Raw genomic sequence first — 8,020 nt, 5'->3', positions numbered from 1 at the left:
TGAGTAAATTAGTGCCTTAGATTGCTAGTGCTTAATGTAAGTAGTCGAACTTGGACGTTGTTTTAGTGATAGTCACCTAGGTTGTAGGTTGACTTGTTGTTGCGGTGTACTTGTGTACATTTAGTATTTATATTGTATATAGGTATATATATACAAGTATCTATTTCGTGCGGTGTCCTAGGGACGAATCTATTGGAGAGATTCGAATACTTGGCGGTTTGAGTGATCAAGTTCGCGGTAAGGACTTTGGTCATTCGGGTACTAGGAAATATTGCGTGTTATTTTGTGTGAATGTTGCGTCAGTCCGGATAAAGTACTTTGAGTGACCATGTGAAAATGGTAAGGTACGCATTTGTAATAGTGACCGATCACCATTATTACGAAAGTGTATCTTGACATCAAGCATGACATGACGAGTGTAGTGACCCGAACTTTTCCATGTTTATATATATTAATTGAGATTGATGTTTACATGATTAAATGTTTCCAACATGTTAAGCAATCAAACTTGTTAAGACTTGATTAATTGAAATAGGTTTCATATAGACAATTGACCACCCAAGTTGACCGGTGATTCACGAACGTTAAAACTTGTAAAAAAACTATATGATGACATATATATGGTTATATATATAGTTAACATGATATTATGATAAGTAAACATATCATTAATTATATTAACAATGAACTACATATGTAAAAACAAGACTACTAACTTAATGATTTTGAAACGAGACATATATGTAACGTTTATCGTTGTAACGACATTTAATGTATATATATCATATTAAGAGATATTCGTACATCATAATATCATGATAATATAATAATTTAAAATCTCTTTTGATATTATAAACATTGGGTTAACAACATTTAACAAGATCGTTAACCTAAAGGTTTCAAAACAACACTTACATGTAACGACTAACGATGACTTAACGACTCAGTTAAAATGTATATACATGTAGTGTTTTAATATGTATTTATACACTTTTGAAAGACTTCAATACACTTATCAAAATATTTCTACTTAACAAAAATGCTTACAATTACATTCTCGTTCAGTTTCATCAACAATTCTACTCGTATGCACCCGTATTCGTACTCGTACAATACACAGCTTTTAGATGTATGTACTATTGGTATATACACTCCAATGATCAGCTCTTAGCAGCCCATGTGAGTCACCTAACACATGTGGGAACCATCATTTGGCAACTAGCATGAAATATCTCATAAGATTACAAAAATATGAGTAATCATTCATGACTTATTTACATGAAAACAAAATTACATATCCTTTATATCTAATCCATACACCAACGACCAAAAACACCTACAAACACTTTCATTCTTCAATTTTCTTCATCTAATTGAACTCTCTCAAGTTCTATCTTCAAGTTCTAAGTGTTCTTCATAAATTCCAAAAGTTCTAGTTTCATAAAATCAAGAATACTTTCAAGTTTGCTAGCTCACTTCCAATCTTGTAAGGTAATCATCCAACCTCAAGAAATCTTTGTTTCTTACAGTAGGTTATCATTCTAATACAAGGTAATAATCATATTCAAACTTTGGTTCAATTTCTATAACTATAACAATCTTATTTCAAGTGATGATCTTACTTGAACTTGTTTTCGTGTCATGATTTTGCTTCAAGAACTTTGAGCCATCCAAGGATCCATTGAAGCTAGATCCATTTTTCTCTTTTCCAGTAGGTTCATCCAAGGAACTTAAGGTAGTAATGATGTTCATAACATCATTCGATTCATACATATAAAGCTATCTTATTCGAAGGTTTAAACTTGTAATCACTAGAACATAGTTTAGTTAATTCTAAACTTGTTCGCAAACAAAAGTTAATCCTTCTAACTTGACTTTTAAAATCAACTAAACACATGTTCTATATCTATATGATATGCTAACTTAATGATTTAAAACCTGGAAACACGAAAAACACCGTAAAACCGGATTTACGCCGTCGTAGTAACACCGCGGGCTGTTTTGGGTTAGTTAATTAAAAACTATGATAAACTTTGATTTAAAAGTTGTTATTCTGAGAAAATGATTTTTATTATGAACATGAAACTATATCCAAAAATTATGGTTAAACTCAAAGTGGAAGTATGTTTTCTAAAATGGTCATCTAGACGTCGTTCTTTCGACTGAAATGACTACCTTTACAAAAACGACTTGTAGCTTATTTTTCCGACTAGAAACCTATACTTTTTTTGTTTAGATTCATAAAATAGAGTTCAATATGAAACCATAGCAATTTGATTCACTCAAAACGGATTTAAAATGAAGAAGTTATGGGTAAAACAAGATTGGATAATTTTTCTCATTTTAGCTACATGAAAATTGGTAACAAATCTATTCCAACCATAACTTAATCAACTTGTATTATATATTATGTAATCTTGAGATACCATAGACACGTATACAATGTTTCGACCTATCATGTCGACACATCTATATATATTTCGGAACAACCATAGACACTCTATATGTGAATGTTGGAGTTAGCTATACAGGGTTGAGGTTGATTCCAAAATATATATAGTTTGAGTTGTGATCAATACTGAGATACGTATACACTGGGTCGTGGATTGATTCAAGATAATATTTATCGATTTATTTCTGTACATCTAACTGTGGACAACTAGTTGTAGGTTACTAACGAGGACAGCTGACTTAATAAACTTAAAACATCAAAATATATTAAAAGTGTTGTAAATATATTTTGAACATACTTTGATATATATGTATATATTGTTATAGGTTCGTGAATCAACCAGTGGCCAAGTCTTACTTCCCGACGAAGTAAAAATCTGTGAAAGTGAGTTATAGTCCCACTTTTAAAATCTAATATTTTTGGGATGAGAATACATGCAGGTTTTATAAATGATTTACAAAATAGACACAAGTACGTGAAACTACATTCTATGGTTGAATTATCGAAATCGAATATGCCCCTTTTTATTAAGTCTGGTAATCTAAGAATTAGGGAACAGACACCCTAATTGACGCGAATCCTAAAGATAGATCTATTGGGCCTAACAAACCCCATCCAAAGTACCGGATGCTTTAGTACTTCGAAATTTATATCATATCCGAAGGGTGTCCCGGAATGATGGGGATATTCTTATATATGCATCTTGTTATTGTCGGTTACCAGGTGTTCACCATATGAATGATTTTTATCTCTATGTATGGGATGTGTATTGAAATATGAAATCTTGTGGTCTATTGTTACGATTTGATATATATAGGTTAAACCTATAACTCACCAACATTTTTGTTGACGTTTTAAGCATGTTTATTCTCAGGTGATTATTAAGAGCTTCCGCTGTCGCATACTTAAATAAGGACAAGATTTGGAGTCCATGCTTGTATGATATTGTGTAAAAACTGCATTCAAGAAACTTATTTTGTTGTAACATATTTGTATTGTAAACCATTATGTAATGGTCGTGTGTAAACAGGATATTTTAGATTATCATTATTTGATAATCTACGTAAAGCTTTTTAACCTTTATTGATGAAATAAAGGTTATGGTTTGTTTAAAAATGAATGCAGTCTTTGAAAAACGTCTCATATAGAGGTCAAAACCTCGCAACGAAATCAATTAATATGGAACATTTTTAATCAATAAGAACGGGACATTTCAGTTGGTATCCGAGCGTTGGTCTTAGAGAACCAGAAAATTTGCATTAGTGTGTCTTATCGAGTTTGTTAGGATGCATTAGTGAGTCTGGACTTCGACCGTGTTTTCTTTAAAAATGATTGCTTAACATTTTTGTTGGAAACTATATATTTTTAACATATGAATATTATGTGATATATTAATCTCTTAACGTGTTTGATATTATGTGATAGATGTCTACCTCTAGAACAAGTCCCATTGACTCACCTAATAATAATGAAGAGTCAAATGTAAATTGGAATGATTTGTGGACTGATTCACAAGTTCCCGAAGAGGAACCGGAAGAAGAGTCGGAACCGGAAGAAGAATCGGAACCGGAAGAAGAATCGGAACCGGATGAAGAAATAGAACCGGTGGGGGAAATAATAAAACGGTTAAGTAAAAGAAAATCCTCAACCAACCGACCAAAGTTAATTATGGTCAATGGTGTTTCCGCCAAGGAAGCAAAATATTGGGAGGATTACCAATTCTCCGATGAATCGGATTTCGACGAGAATTCCGATGATGTTATAGAAATTACCCCAACTGAATTTAAAAAGGCAAAAGAAAATAATAAGGGAAAGGGCATAAAAATAGAGAAATCTAATTCCAACCCCGATGAACTTTATATGTATCCTCAACCCCCGAAGTCCTTAAGTTGTAACAATGACCCGGGAACCTCTAAACCACCAGGTTTTTCTAAACCAATGTGGACAACGACGGCTCGTATTAGGGGAACATCATATATCCCTAGAAACTTGGCAAAACGAACCAAAACCGAAGAAGAAGAAACGAGCGAGTCGGAATAAGATAGTTGTATTCGTGTGGTGTAATATATGTAATATAGTGTTCTTATGCTTTATGATATATGTAAAAATTGCTTGTATTAATAAGTATTTTTTTTATGAAACTAACTCTTGTCTATTTTACAGTTTAAAAACACAAAATGGATAGACAACCCAATATTTTAAGAGACCTACCCGGAGACATGATTGATGAAATCTTGTCTAGAGTCGGCCAGAATTCTTCGGCACAACTATTTAAGGCGAGATCAGTTTGTAAGACATTCGAAGAACGTTCCAAGAATGTCTTGGTTTATAAGAGACTTTCGTTTGAAAGATGGGGGATATCACATTGGGAAACCCATAAGTTACGATGTGTTTACTTTGACGCATATATTGCGGGGAACCCAAATGCTATTTTACGCAACGGGTTAAGAAATTATTTTGACTCAATATATCCGAATATTGGACTTCGTGATTTAGAAAAAGCGGCTAACATGCAACATAAAGAAGCATGTTATGCTTACGGATTAGTAATGTTCGCTTCTCACCAAAGTGAGAACAAGAACATCGGGCTACAACTATTAAACAAAACGTTTCCACAAGTGACGGAGTCGGTAATTGGGGTAAGAAATGAGGTTTTTAGATTATTACGGGACTGTTGGACATTACGTAACCCTCGTCCCTTTGATGACGTTACAACACGCTGTCTTATCAACGGCCATAACGGTTATGTTGCACAAGACCAAGGATGGGAAGTAGTCCTAGTAAAACCAGAATGCATGACTTGTTTCTGGACGTATGAATTACGTGTCTTTATTGCCTTTGCCGAACGACTTGTGTACTAGCTAGAATTGTCTTCACAACTATGCCGAACGACTTGTGTACTAGCTAGAATTGTCTTCACAACTATCTTGTATCAAAGTTATTGTGTGCTATATTTCATGCTTTATGTAAAATAAGCGGTATTGTAAGTTTGTAAAATATTGTATAAAAGTTTGAACGCGAAATATTATTACAATCAGTTTTTCATATAGAATTGTAGTAGTTGAATTGTATATTAGCTACTAAGTATGAACTTAACGGGTAGGTACTACCCGAATTTAAACTTATAAAACGCTAATATGAAGAAAAAGCTTTTATAAATGAGTTCATATTATGCTACGAAATACTATTAACTACTCTTAATATTCTGTATGATTAACTTGTTCCATTTAACTATTTTGAAGGAAATGGCACCGACTACTCGACACACCGTGAATATGAATGAAGAGGAATTCCGTACTTTTCTAGCTTCAAACATAGCCGCAGTACAGGCTGCGCTACATACCAACAATAACCTTGGATCTAGCAGTACAGGAAATCGTGTAGGATGCACCTACAAAGAATTCACTGCCTGCAAACCTTTGGAATTTGATGGAACCGAAGGACCGATCGGATTGAAACGGTGGACCGAGAAGGTTGAATCGGTGTTTGCCATAAGTAAGTGTACTGAAGAGGACAAAGTGAAGTACGCTACGCATACCTTCACAGGTTCTGCGTTAACATGGTGGAATACCTATCTAGAGCAAGTGGGACAAGATGATGCGTACGCACTACCGTGGTCAGCATTCAAGCACTTGATGAACGAGAAGTACCGTCCCAGAACCGAGGTCAATAAGCTCAAGACAGAACTTAGAGGGTTACGAACCCAAGGATTTGATATTACCACGTACGAAAGACGATTCACAGAATTGTGCCTATTGTGTCCGGGAGCATTCGAAGATGAGGAAGAGAAGATCGACGCGTTTGTGAAAGGATTACCGGAAAGAATCCAAGAAGATATAAGTTCACACGAGCCCGCCTCCATACAACAGGCATGTAGAATGGCTCACAAACTAGTGAACCAGATTGAAGAAAGAATTAAAGAACAGACTGCTGAAGAGGCCAATGTGAAGCAAGTCAAAAGAAAGTGGGAGGAAAACGGTGATAAGAATCACCAATACAACAACAACAACAATTACAACAATAATCGCAACAATTATCCCAACAATCGCAACATCAATCGCAACTACAACAAACGGCCCAACAACAACAACAACAACAACAACAACAGCAACTACAACAATCATCCCAACAACAATAATAACCGCAACAACAACAACAATCAGAAGCAACTATGCCAAAGGTGTGAAAAGAATCACTCGGGGTTCTGCACCAAATTTTGCAACAAGTGTAAAAGAAATGGTCATAGCGCGGCGAAGTGTGAGGTCTACGGACCAGGGGTTAATAGAACGAAAGGAACAAATGGTGTCGGAACGAGTAATGGCGGAGCAAGTAGTGTCGGAGCAAGTTATGCCAATGTAGTTTGTTATAAATGTGGAAAACCAGGCCACATTATTAGAAATTGCCCGAACCAGGAGAACACGAATGGACAAGGCCGTGGAAGAGTTTTCAATATTAATGCGATAGAGGCACAGGAAGACCCGGAGCTTGTTACGGGTACGTTTCTTATTGACAATAAATCTGCTTACGTTTTATTTGATTCGGGTGCGGATAGAAGCTATATGAGTAGAGATTTTTGTGCTAAATTAAGTTGTCCATTGACGCCTTTGGATAGTAAATTTTTACTCGAATTAGCAAATGGTAAATTAATTTCAGCAGATAATATATGTCGGAATCGAGAAATTAAACTGGTTAGCGAAACATTTAAGATTGATTTGATACCAGTAGAGTTAGGGAGTTTTGATGTGATAATCGGTATGGACTGGTTGAAAGAAGTGAAAGCGGAGATCGTTTGTTACAAAAATGCAATTCGCATTATACGAGAAAAAGGAAAACCCTTAATGGTGTACGGAGAAAAGGGCAACACGAAGCTACATCTTATTAGTAATTTGAAGGCACAAAAACTAATAAGAAAAGGTTGCTATGCTGTTCTAGCACACGTCGAGAAAGTACAAACTGAAGAAAAGAGCATCAATGATGTTCCCATTGCAAAAGAATTTCCCGATGTATTTCCGAAAGAATTACCGGGATTACCCCCACATCGATCCGTTGAATTTCAAATAGATCTTGTACCAGGAGCTGCACCAATAGCTCGTGCTCCTTACAGACTCGCACCCAGCGAGATGAAAGAACTACAAAGCCAATTACAAGAACTTTTAGAGCGTGGTTTCATTCGACCAAGCACATCACCGTGGGGAGCTCCTGTTTTGTTTGTCAAGAAGAAAGATGGTACATTCAGGTTGTGTATCGACTACCGAGAGTTGAACAAACTTACCATCAAGAACCGCTACCCACTACCGAGAATCGACGACTTATTTGATCAACTACAAGGCTCGTCTGTTTATTCAAAGATTGACTTACGTTCCGGGTATCATCAAATGCGGGTGAAAGAAGATGATATTCCAAAGACTGCTTTCAGAACACGTTACGGTCATTACGGGTTTATGGTCATGCCGTTTGGTTTAACTAATGCACCAGCTGTGTTCATGGACCTTATGAACCGAGTGTGTGGACCATACCTTGACAAGTTTGTCATTGTTTTCATTGATGACATACTTATTTACTCAAAGA

This window comes from Rutidosis leptorrhynchoides, chromosome 9 (genome assembly GCF_046630445.1).
Source record: "Rutidosis leptorrhynchoides isolate AG116_Rl617_1_P2 chromosome 9, CSIRO_AGI_Rlap_v1, whole genome shotgun sequence".
Taxonomy (NCBI): Eukaryota; Viridiplantae; Streptophyta; class Magnoliopsida; order Asterales; family Asteraceae; genus Rutidosis; species Rutidosis leptorrhynchoides.
Note: the sequence above shows the minus strand (reverse complement) of the source record.